Genomic DNA, 11,661 nt, shown 5'->3' with positions numbered 1-11,661 from the left:
ACTCAAAACACGAAACGACACCTCAAAGCAAACACCAGTTCATACCTTTCTCCCCTCGTAGTCGCCAGAAAATGTTCGTGAGCGGTAAACGGAAACGGTGCTCGACCAAAACACTTCAAAATCGTTAAAACGGTAAACTCTAAACGGCACAAAACTCTCTAAAAGGCATAACAACTGCTCACTGGAAACTGTCTAAAACTCTGCCGAAAAACGTCCACGCAACTTAAATTCGTGCGCGCAACTAACGTACGCGTAACTTAAATTCAAAATGCTTCCGTGCACGCGCGCGCTATTCGCGCATCACGCCACTTCGGACCTATCTTCTTAACAGGTAGATTAAGACCTTTGTCAAATGATGTCCAACCACGTGTGGCCTGTTGGTCTAGTGGTATGATTCTCGCTTTGGTGCCAGAGGTCCCGGGTTCCGCTCCTGGACAGGCCTTTTTTAATACTCTTTCGTCAATGAAAACAACATCATAACGAAACACAATTTTACGATGGTTTTTGTGACGTCACAACGGCCATATGAAACAACGGAATACCTTTCTTCTTTAAAGAATCACTTTTGTTTTTGCGCAGACAATTCCAAGTGACTACTACGAAGCCCTTCTAGATTAAAATATGACTTAACTAGGTGTTTCTGTTGGCCGGGAAACATTTCCAACGACTTCTTGAAAAATATCAAACTAAAGTAATTTTGATCTAGTCCTCTTGTTTTTAACTGATCAGGGGAAATTAACTAATGAAAAAAAATAAAGGAAAAGAGAAATCAGAGTACAGTCAGTTAGAAATCTTAAAAGTGCATTTTCCAGCTGGTTTACTTAAAAGGAAAAGTTGGTCCGTGTGAGGGTCGAACTCACGACCTTGGCGTTATCAGCACCACGCTCTGCCGACTGAGCTAACGGACCAGACAAATTAACCTCGGTGCCGTTTTTTTAAGTATTACTGCCTTTGTACAAGAACGTTATCAGAAGTTTGGCCTTATGAGGAACAGCATTGGCTTTGGTCAAAGTGATTTGGTTTTATTCTTTAAGATGTATGTATATATTGTTAACGAGCTTTCTCAAATGCATGATGAGGACATTTTGGTTGAAAGATAGTTATCCCGAAATTATTTATTGGCATTTGTTTCTCATGTACCTTCCAGTAATGTCTCATCAGTATCAGTAGCTTATGTTCTAAATAACAAGGAACTAGAATAAAAAGCAACATATTTTATTAAATGATCTGTTTTTCTAAAATGAAATTCTAAGTAAATTTTTTAGAAAAAAGCTTAAAACTAATTACCAGGTCGTGCCTCAAACATTGGTTTTTCAATAGTTATAGCAACTTGTATATGCTTACGCTTTGGGGAATTAGCTCAAATGGTAAAGCGCCCGCTTAGCATGCGGGAGGTACCGGGATCGATACCCAGTCTTTATATTATTAGCTAATATGCAGCTTTTATTCTTTTTGAAGACAGATGTTTTTCCGACCATTGTTGAACAAGTAACGGTTTGTAAACTTTTTATTTGGATAATTTTCTCTAGCTATCAGAGAAGACGCGAATACTCCTATTAATGAATTTTCCGCTGTCCCTCTGAAACAACGTGGACTTCAATCGACCAGCGGTAAAGCAACAATACCCGAAACACCTTTCGGTATTGGCGCGGGGTACGCTTTCAGTTACGCTTTTGTAACGCAACCTTTCTCATAACAGCCTTATAACGCAGATAACACAAAGACTCTTTGAAAAATTACTCTTGCCTTTACGACTCGCTTTATTGAAATCTGGAAGTTAAAGGTTGAATTTCATCTTTTAGAAGTGAAATTGCTGGCCTCCTTTGACACTGGATGGTAAGGAAACGTTAAATGGTCGCACCTGCGCCTTGCTAGCCCCCACACGGCAGAGCTTATCCCAGTCTCCGTTGAATTAAACAACTGAGAGTATTTTTCTGTCCATGGATGGGATGCTAGTCCATCGTAGTTATCCGCCCTCACACCCAGCCTCCCATCGTGGAGCGAACTACTCTTACAGCAATGAAAGAAGAAAGAAATGTAAACTCATCAAACGAGACAAGTCGACCAAAGAAATGTCGCTGAACTTACGCGACAAATGTAATCCAGGGCGTCTATTTACATTTGAGTAATGTTTTAAAAGCGCGTCGATAATTTGAGCTGTGAAATGCATAAATGAATGGATTTACCACAGAACTTATAAAAAGCAGCAATAGCCCAAAAGCCCGCACGGTTTGGCTTACCATCCGAAAATAGCGAAGGGCAGTAACAACACTGGCAGGTGAAACACACGCTCCGGAAACAAAAGTAACTGTCAGCGACATCTTCAAGAGTTGTTTTCGTTGTCGCATGAGTTTTTTTTTCTGGGATATTGCTATCAGGTGTAACCGCACTTATGTGATTGAGCGATTTCACAAGTTTGCTGTAGCGAAAGCTAATAACGAGAAAAGGAAGAGTGAAAACAAAAATTATGTAGAAGATAATGTGAGTTAACTCTGCGTTCTGCCTGTACATCTGTCGGCAAGCTGCTGTCTTGAACTTGTAGTTTGTGTACACAAACAACGGTGTGTTTAAGGCAACGGACGCCATCCATGTGCCAATAATCGCGTATCGAACCGTTTCTCTCGTAAGCTGCAACATCCGTAGAGATCTTACTACTGCGTTATAACGTTTTATTGCTAGGATTGTAAGCGTGAATACCGAGACAATCGTAGCATTCAGAGGAACGTTGAAGCCGACAGAGAACATACAGAGAACAGTTCCAACAGCTTCATCTGGAAGGACCCTAATCATTGGGATGAGGCAAAAACCACAAAACAGGAGACTTGTAACATCGGCAGCCACTAGATTTGCCAATAAATAATTCTGAGCGGTTTGAAGCGACTGGGTTCTCTTGATTATTAACAGGACTGAAATATTTCCAGCGATTCCAACTCCGATAACTACTGACGCTGACAAACAAATCAATAACTTGTCGATCGTAAGATAAAGTTTTCCATTTGAGGCTTTCTTAACCAACTCCAGTATTGTCTCGTTCGTTGTAGAATTCCCTGAAATGTTTAAAGACATTCTCTTTTTCAGATTCGTTACTTGGTAGCGATTGAAGATCTGTTGAACGTTGAAGTTTGTGCCAAAGCAAATGGCTTGTAACCAGTTAAAGTAAGCCTTCCTGAAAGATGTTATCAAAGCAATTGACCTTTAATGCAAAGGGGTAATCAATGGTTTTGTTGTGTATAAATGACAGCAAACGCAATTAAAAAAAATTGAATCGTTCTTCAGAGAATGAAATTGATTAACAATGAAATCTTGTGAAACTTTTTAATCCAGCTCGGTAGTTGGTACAGCGATGGCAGTTTTTATATTAATTTTGCTTTCTCGTGGGAGAGGAAATTAATTGAAAATTCGCCGATCGTAATCACTTAGTATTTACTTCATAGCGGGAAAGATTAAAACAAACAGAGCATTTAATCCACGTGCGAGAATCAGTTTTGTGTAAATGTAATTACCGACTGATGTTATAGATCGCCATCGATTTGAAAATAGCGTAAGGTTCAGCCTACTACTATATGCTGTTCTTAACAAATTTATACCGAGTTTTAGGTCTTTTCGGTTTGGTTCCTATTTAATGATGATGGACAGAAAGTAAAGCTGTTTTATTATTTTATTCACGCAGACGCTTTAATTCACTGAGGTTATGTTCCGCTAGAATCACGATTTTAATTTTTTGCTATGTAAGCAAAAGCCAAAGACCACACAGGTCCGACTGAGGTTCTCCCAAAGGTAATACTTTTTAATTGGAAACATACCCCATAAGAAAGAGTTGTTGAATCTGGGAAAATAATGATTTTGAAGAAAAACACAATCTGGAGAATCCGGGTATTGATCCCAGCACCTTTCGCATGCTAAGCGGACGCTCTACCATTTGAACTAATTCCCCAGAAGCTCTTGATGCCAAATGGCTAAGTGGGTTCTCAATCTCACTGTACCCAAGCCTTCGTATTACAGCTCACTCATATAAATAAGACAGCAACGAGAATAAAGAGCGTGGTGCTGATAACGCCAAGGTCGTGAGTTCGACCCTCACACATACGGACCATCTTCTTGCTTAAGTAAGCCAGCTGAGATAACACTATCTACTGATTTGTTTCTGATTTCTGTTTTTAAACAGAAGTAAACTCAGCGACCTATTTTGCGCTTAGAACAGAAAATTCTACGGTTAAATAGTGGTACTGTTGAATTTGATCGGTTAGAAATTACAAATTCAGAAACTTATATGTTATATAATATATGAAACATTTTTCGCACGGTAACGTAAAAATCCCAATAATTCCGGCCCATGCAGTACCTGTCTTTTCCTTTTTTGTTTTTATTTGCACGTTGCTTTGATTAAAAAAGAAAGAAAGAAGAAGCAACAAAATATGGCGACACAATCCATAAGTTGATCCGGAAAATCTCACACTTTAATTTTTTTGATGTTACTCAACGTGAAGGTAGTAACGTACTGGTAAATTAACCTGTTTTAAATCAGATTTACCGTAGTTTGTAGTATGTATTCATTTTTTTGGCCTAATGGTCTAGTGGTATGATTCTCGCTTCGGGTGCGAGAGGTCCCCGGTTCGACTCCCGGATAGGCCCCATGTTTAATATTTTGTCAAAATATTTTACAAGTCGTAACAGCATCGATTTCTTTGGCTCTTTTTCATGACTGGCGTATTGCATGTAAAGAACTGAACGAACGGGCGAAAGAAGAAAAGCGAAGAAAGTAAGCGAAAAAGATACTTCATTCTTACGCAAAAGCTAGGGCTTGCGTTGAACTGTGAAACTCTCCCTTTGATTTGTTTACCATATACAAAGCCTTCTTTGAACATGTTTTAATAAATATCTGCTGCCCTGGAAATGTCTTTTTTTAAATGAACAACGAAACATTTCCCGCGCAAAGAAAGTAAAAAGAAAAACACAAATTTGGCTTGCTATTGTTTGCGTGCAGTTCTTATCAAAACAGAAGAGGGAGTTTTTTAAACTGCTTTTAAAAAAAGTAGTATAAACATGCTGATAGAGTTGTACTTGGTTGTCCTATTAGTGAAGCAAAAAGCTGCGTATGATGACAGCACGTGTGACTCTCTTCACACCCTGTTTGCAGAGCAGAAATTAGAAGATTAAAAATTAACTGAAGGCAACCACAGCTTTGCTAAGAATCTGGAATGAATGAATGAATGAATGATCATTACTTACTAAACACGATGAAATTTAAGCTATAAGCTTGTGGGTTCATGTCGATGTCGCGATAAGAAAACCCATCCAAAATTATCCCAAAAAAATCCACTGTGGGCAACAAGATGGCGACTGGTGGATTTAACAATAGTTTTTAGCGTCAACTGAATCCCTAAGAAACGCTCATGAAAAACGCACAGAAAACTTCCTAAAACTTTAAACCTAGCGTACACAATTAATGCAATTCAGCGACAAGTGTTGTAATACTTTGATAATCCAGGTACGCCATCCATTGTCCTAAAATGTACAGCCGCCATTTTTTCCCACTGTGGATTTTGGCGCGCTGTTGCTGACGCCACGACACTGCCGAAGATTTAAGAAAATAATGATCGCATTCAATAGATATATTTTCAATGAAAATCTGCTTAACATTGAGAGATGGTGCGTTCACGGTTTCCTACAGAAAATTTTAATGCACGTTTTAAAATATAACAATAATAAACAAATATCCAACGACAAATCGATAATAAAAAATTGGAGAATGCGAATAACAGTGAATACTGACGATGAGTAATACAGTGATTTTGTGTAGGAAGTCATGGCACACTACCTGCGTTTTAAGAGCAGATAAATGAGGAAAAAAGAACTGCAAACGGAAAAGAAAAGACCAATAAATACACCACGTTAACTAATTTAAAACTAGTAGTAATCAGAGATTATGAGAGTGTATTCGACGCTCTCACTTTAATATATATATACCGTAAATAAATGATTTCATTAGCTGCCTTTCAACTTTTTCAGCAGCAATCGAGGTTTTACAGTCAGATATGCATAGTGTCAAAGTCCATGCTAGTGAAGAGGTCACGATTTGTTGATACGTTGCGTGACGCTGCCAGTTTCTGTAGATTCTCAAGTTTCATAGAATATTTAAATTACGTACATTATTCTGAGCTAGCATTTGCAATCGCGTGTTCGTTTCGCGTGGTCGTTTATCGTAAACAAACTCCGTGCGATTAATTTGAGTATTTCCCCTGATGAATAAAGTAGTCTTATGGGTCTTGCCTTCAGAGTACTTTTCCACCGATTCCAAACAATAAAGTTTCGACCGGATATAGACTGAGCAATCTGTCGCGACTGGAACTAATCAACAAATGCAATCAAAATGTAGCTGTTCCCACGGTCATCATCCAAAGCCAAGTGGTGTTAATAAACAAGGACAATTCCCTCAGATTTCGATAAATGCTACCGTCGAAGGGTGTAAATTTGCCAAAATCTAACGCAGAGAGCACATAATAGCGAAGCGTACGGCGACTGAATGGAAAGAAGTCAAAGAAAGATCCATCGGAAAGACGAGCTCACATAACCTGCTCACATACTCACATGTTCGCCACATGTCTTATCACATGTATTAGCATTTTAAAACGGTACCAGTTTACTGACTGTGACATGGCCCTGCAAAAGTCAAGCGGGGTGGCCATTTTGGTGTCCTGACAGGAATGTGTTTTTTTCGGCCTATAACCGTGCACAGCAACACCAACTCTGAAAAGCCACAGGTCAAAATTAGGTTTGCGTTCCACGTCGTCGAACGCAACAATTAAAAAGAGTTACTGCTATTTGTAAAATTTGGAAGAAAATAACTTGCCAAATAATAGTAAAAAATCACTCTTGATCTGAATTCTGTCTGTTAGAGTGAAATAACATCTTTTGGAGAATCCGGGTATCGATACCGGTACCTCCTGCATGCAAAGCGGGCGCTCTACCATTTGGGCTAAATCCCCCGATTGTTACATGAAAATCAGAGTCTTAGATAAAAGAAATTACTAGTTTTGGAAGAATTTTTGTCATAATATTACTATTGTCATGAGATTACAACAGAAAAATAACTACTAAATAATTGAAATGGCGCAGAAAAATCTTCTATTTTATTTTGACATCCCTCAATTGTGGTTAATTTACTTGACAAGATTAGTATTACTTGAGTATATTTTCATTGCCGTAAAACAGTCCATAAGGAAATCGAGACGAACAATTACAAAAAAAAAAAAAAAAAAAGAAAAATGCAGAAGTCAATTAAAGAAATGAAAAGGAATGTTTTCGGCCGCGCTCGAACCGGCGACCTTCCGCGTGTGAGGCGGACGTGATAACCACTACACTACAGAAACTACAATGAACATGTAATCAACAAACAAAGAAGCGTAAGTCGTGTATTACACCGCGATAAAACACGATGGGCATTAATTTTGAGAACACGAGGGAAATGTAGAAATGTAGATTTCTCGAGTGGTCTCAAATGTCCAGAGTGTTTTATCACAGTGTAATACACGGCTTAGGCTTTTTCATTTGCTATATGATATAGATTTTACAGGCGAAAAACAATAAAACATGCTTTTTCTATTCTTTATACTCTGATCACCAGAGTAAAAAGCATGGGTTTTTGACTAATCAGAGCGTGCGCAGGGTCCTATCTATATTATAATGCATGGTCATTAATTCGCAAATTACGTTTGATATAATTCTTGAAATTTTTCAGTCTTGCGTAATCTTAAAATTTAACCCATTGGATAACACAACCAAAAAAATTCCCAGGGGTACAACATGTGAAGCTTCGTTGAGCAATTTTCAAAAGTAATAACAAATTAAAAAGTGCAACATCTGTAAGGCACCGATGGGATTTGAACCGATGACCTCCTGTTTACTAGACAGGCGCTCTAACCAACTGAGCTACGGCGCCCTACATTAGATAACATCGTGTATTATTGTTTTATTTTTTAAAAATAAACAGAAAAAAAATAGTTAAAAGAAACATTGTTAATACATGTAGTACTAAGTTGGTCACATGTCCACTTTCACGCTTGGTAATTTCCAGCAGTACTAAGATAGCTCAATACTTCTTAGGGTGTTCAGCCTCAAAAGGTCCATAGCGGGAGCTTTTCTGTAGTTGAGCCGAAAACTATGACAGGAGATAATGTGTCGACTTTAGAATTGGTACCTCTTAGGGGTCCCTCGGGGACCACCTGGGCTTTGATTGGGCGTTTGAAAGGCGGGGTGCGAAAAGTCCCAGAGGTCAAATTCTAAAAAATAAAAAGATACGAAAAGGGTTGAATCCGAGGGTTGGTATTGGAGATGGACGCTCCGGGTCATGAGCTCCTGATCTTGCTTTATTGAAGGGACGCGGAAAATTAATCTGCGGAGTTGGACTGGTAACTACAAGACTACACAGAACAATAATCATAATAATGAATGTTTAGCAGGGCGCATACTTCATCAAAGGTGTTCTTCATTGGGGCCCTGCAACTGTTCTCAGATGAGTTTACGCATTGTGCAACAACATTTACAAAAATCTCAACATGGAAAAACATAGTATTAATTCCAAGTTTGAAGTGAACTTTTCTCTGCCAAATATTGTTTAAGTGGGCCTATTAAGTGAATTTAGTCAACTGGTGAGGTTCGTTAAAGAGCAAGTTCGCATTTAGCGACTATAGTTTCACGCACCTTGCAGCCGCAAGAGGGCAGGATTCGATGTCCCGTGGAGAGAAATCTTGAATTTTTTTTAACTGCCGGCTTCCTACATTTTTTTTTTAACTTTCTATCTTTATTGCTAGCAAATATCATTTTTTTTTTGTTTTCTTTAACTTCCTACCTTGATTTTCTGTTTATTTTTGGACAATGTGGAGATAATTGAAAATAAAATCGCTCCTTAGCTTCCTGTTAGACTTTTCGTGAATCCGCTGACCAATTTAAATTGCCAAAATACTCTACACCGTCAAAGATGTTCCCATCATGCTTTACAATAATAGAGGTTAAAGTTATGGTTTGTTTGGAATGGAATGGGTCGATGTCATCATCTTTCTTTTTCGCCAAACCTTATCAGCAAAAACGTATAAAAGAAATTGATTAACTACTCCATTTAAAATACCCTGGAACACAACAAAAAGAATAGAAATGCATAAAACGATGGTTTTGTCGTTGGAGAATATGAAAGTTGAAATTGACATTTGACACAAAAGTTTTAGTAAACCGTCAACTAATTGCGAATAGATTTTTGGTTTCTCCGACTAAAACTCGTGCATTTCTGGTTACCAACCCACTAACAATTAATAACATAAGCTGTTTTAAGATCATAGCTCGATAGCGTTATTTAAGCTATCGATCGTAATATGAAGTTGCTGAAAGAAAAAAGATTAATAGAGCTCAGTTACGTCAACACCTTTCGTTTTTTCCCTTTTGTTTTGTTTTCGCTGACCCAAAATTTTGTAAGAGCTGGCTAGAGTTGGGTAGCAAGATATAGTCTCATAGGAAAAAAAATTCATGTCTTTCCGGCCGGGCTCGAACCGGCGACCTTCCGGGTGTTAAGCGGAAGTGATAACCACTACATTACGGAAACCGGTTACGAATGAAAGCTGCCATACTCTGTGGTGTGCTAATCGGGAACTGGTAGTTTTCTAGTTTTTTAACAGGAAGACAGAAAAAAATAAGCCTACGAAGTACAGCAAACAGTTGAACATTTGCCTACTTCTCACGATGCTCAAAATTGAGGGTCCCCAATAGGTTTGGCGGGATGCGGGATTTGGCTATTTTTTCGCTGTGATATTTGGGATTTGAGCTGAAAACAGGGGCGGGAAGCGGGAATTACAATTACGAGCGGAAGCGGGATTTCGTGTTTTTATAGGGTTGGGATGCGGGATTCGTAAGGGGAACAGAGCGGGATACGGGATTTCAATTCTTACATGACCTCATAAATTGTTATTGACAAGCGCAAAAACCACAAGCTGGCAGAGACGTGCGTATAGCTGTGTCAGGTTTCAAGTAATGAATAGCAACAGCTCTGTGCCCTGTCAGGTTCTGTCAAACGTATCCATTATCGCTTGACTACGTTAGTACCATGAGACTGTATGAGATCTTTGATTCCTATTTCTACTGATTGCGATCATTTGTGTTGACTTCTGACATCAATGACATCTGTCCATTTCCGACAATTTCGACGGTTGCGTCTGTAATCTTGGTCCCTCGGTCCTTTCTAGGTTTTCTAGTCATTCGACCTTTTCCAGAGCGCTTGGTTTCTTTTGGACAGCATGACCACACCGGATGGCGGTGATAGTGATTTACCGTACGAAGTATGCGAATTACGAATTGCGTCGCCATATGTTACGAAAAGGATGCGCGAGCAGGAATGCCGTCTTTCTGAAAGAAAAGTTCTGAGCCCAGATCTCAAGGAAAGTGAAGACGCTGAAAGCTTTGAAAGAAATTGTCAAGTGTATTTACGGGCCATCTCTTAAATATGGTAATGAACAATCTTTTTCTTTAACTGATACTTGGACAAAAGAAAACAAAACAGTAAATCGTTTACTGAAAGAAACGTTATAATCATTTGGCTTATTTATCTGCTACCCATTGAATTCTTTTGTAATCTTTTATACGATTTTGATTTTTAGAAAGTTAATTTAACAAATTAATAATTAACACAGAAACGCCTTTAAAAAGTGGGCGGGATTGGGATTTCCAGGCAAAAAAAGGCGGGATGGCGGGATTAACAGGAAAAAATGGGTGGGAAAGCGGGAATTGAGAACCCTTTTGTGCACCCTCAAAATTGAAGTTTTTCAAAAACGATGCTATCCTTGTTTTATCGTTAGGCAGAGGGTCTCAATGGGGTTAACCGTCAACTGGCCAAAACATTAACCGTCAACCGTCAAAACCGCAATGCTTTTACCGTCAACCGTCAAATGAGCAAGCCAATATTAGCCGTCAAATGTCTCAGATATCCTTAAGTAAGAACTAAACGATTGTCTAGGGGCAAGGTATGCTGTTTATAAAGCAACGTTTTAATATATCACAAAAAGTATGCTTATGTTCAAGTCTTTCAACTTCTAGTCACGGGAGCAGGCGATTAATGCGCGCGGCGGTAATAAAGGTGATGTAATTACGTAAATAAGACAAACATTTGAAGGCTAAAGACGTAATATTGAATGCAGAAATTATAATACTAATTGGATTATTCAAATATGGAAAAATTACAGCCAAATTTGCTTCAACTGTCAAAAAAACCAATAATGATAACGATCGCGATAATAACGGTTTATTCACATCACATCACATCAGAACTGAGCGAACGAGCGAAAGAAGGAAAGCGAAGAAAGTAGGCGAAAAAGATACTTTATTCGCACGCGAAAGCTAGGGCTTGCGTTGAACTGTGAAACTCTCCCTTTAATTTGTTTCATTACCATATACAAAGCGTTCTCTGAACGTTTTTTTAATAAATATCTGCTGCCATGAAAATGTCTTTTTTAAATCAGGAAGGAAACATTTCCCGCGCAAAGAAAGCAAAAAGAGAAACACAAATTTGGTTTGCTTTGTTTTGCGTGCAGTCCTTATCAAAACAGAAAAGAGAGTTTTTAAACTGCTTTTAGAGAAAGCAGTATAAAAATGATAATAGAGATGTCGTTGGTTGTCCTATTA

The 11,661-nt window shown here is 38.5% G+C and overlaps 3 non-coding genes across 3 annotated transcripts; all 3 read right to left on the bottom strand.

Moving 5' to 3' along the window:
• Window positions 1–835: 835 nt before the first annotated feature.
• Window positions 836–908, bottom strand: Trnai-gau (transfer RNA isoleucine (anticodon GAU)). The gene has a single exon. It is a non-coding gene; the product is annotated as a tRNA-Ile (tRNA).
• A 6,389-nt stretch (window positions 909–7,297) lies between these two features.
• Trnav-cac (transfer RNA valine (anticodon CAC)) lies at window positions 7,298–7,370 on the bottom strand. The gene has a single exon. It is a non-coding gene; the product is annotated as a tRNA-Val (tRNA).
• A 495-nt stretch (window positions 7,371–7,865) lies between these two features.
• Trnat-agu (transfer RNA threonine (anticodon AGU)) lies at window positions 7,866–7,939 on the bottom strand. Its single transcript has one exon. It is a non-coding gene; the product is annotated as a tRNA-Thr (tRNA).
• Between the last annotated feature and the right edge of the window lie 3,722 nt (window positions 7,940–11,661).

Source organism: Orbicella faveolata, unplaced genomic scaffold (genome assembly GCF_042242905.1).
Source record: "Orbicella faveolata isolate gen_17 unplaced genomic scaffold, um_ofav_v1 contig_35, whole genome shotgun sequence".
Lineage (NCBI taxonomy): Eukaryota > Metazoa > Cnidaria > Anthozoa > Scleractinia > Merulinidae > Orbicella > Orbicella faveolata.
The sequence above is the reverse complement of the archived record's forward strand: the minus strand, read 5'-3'. Positions and strand labels throughout refer to the sequence as shown.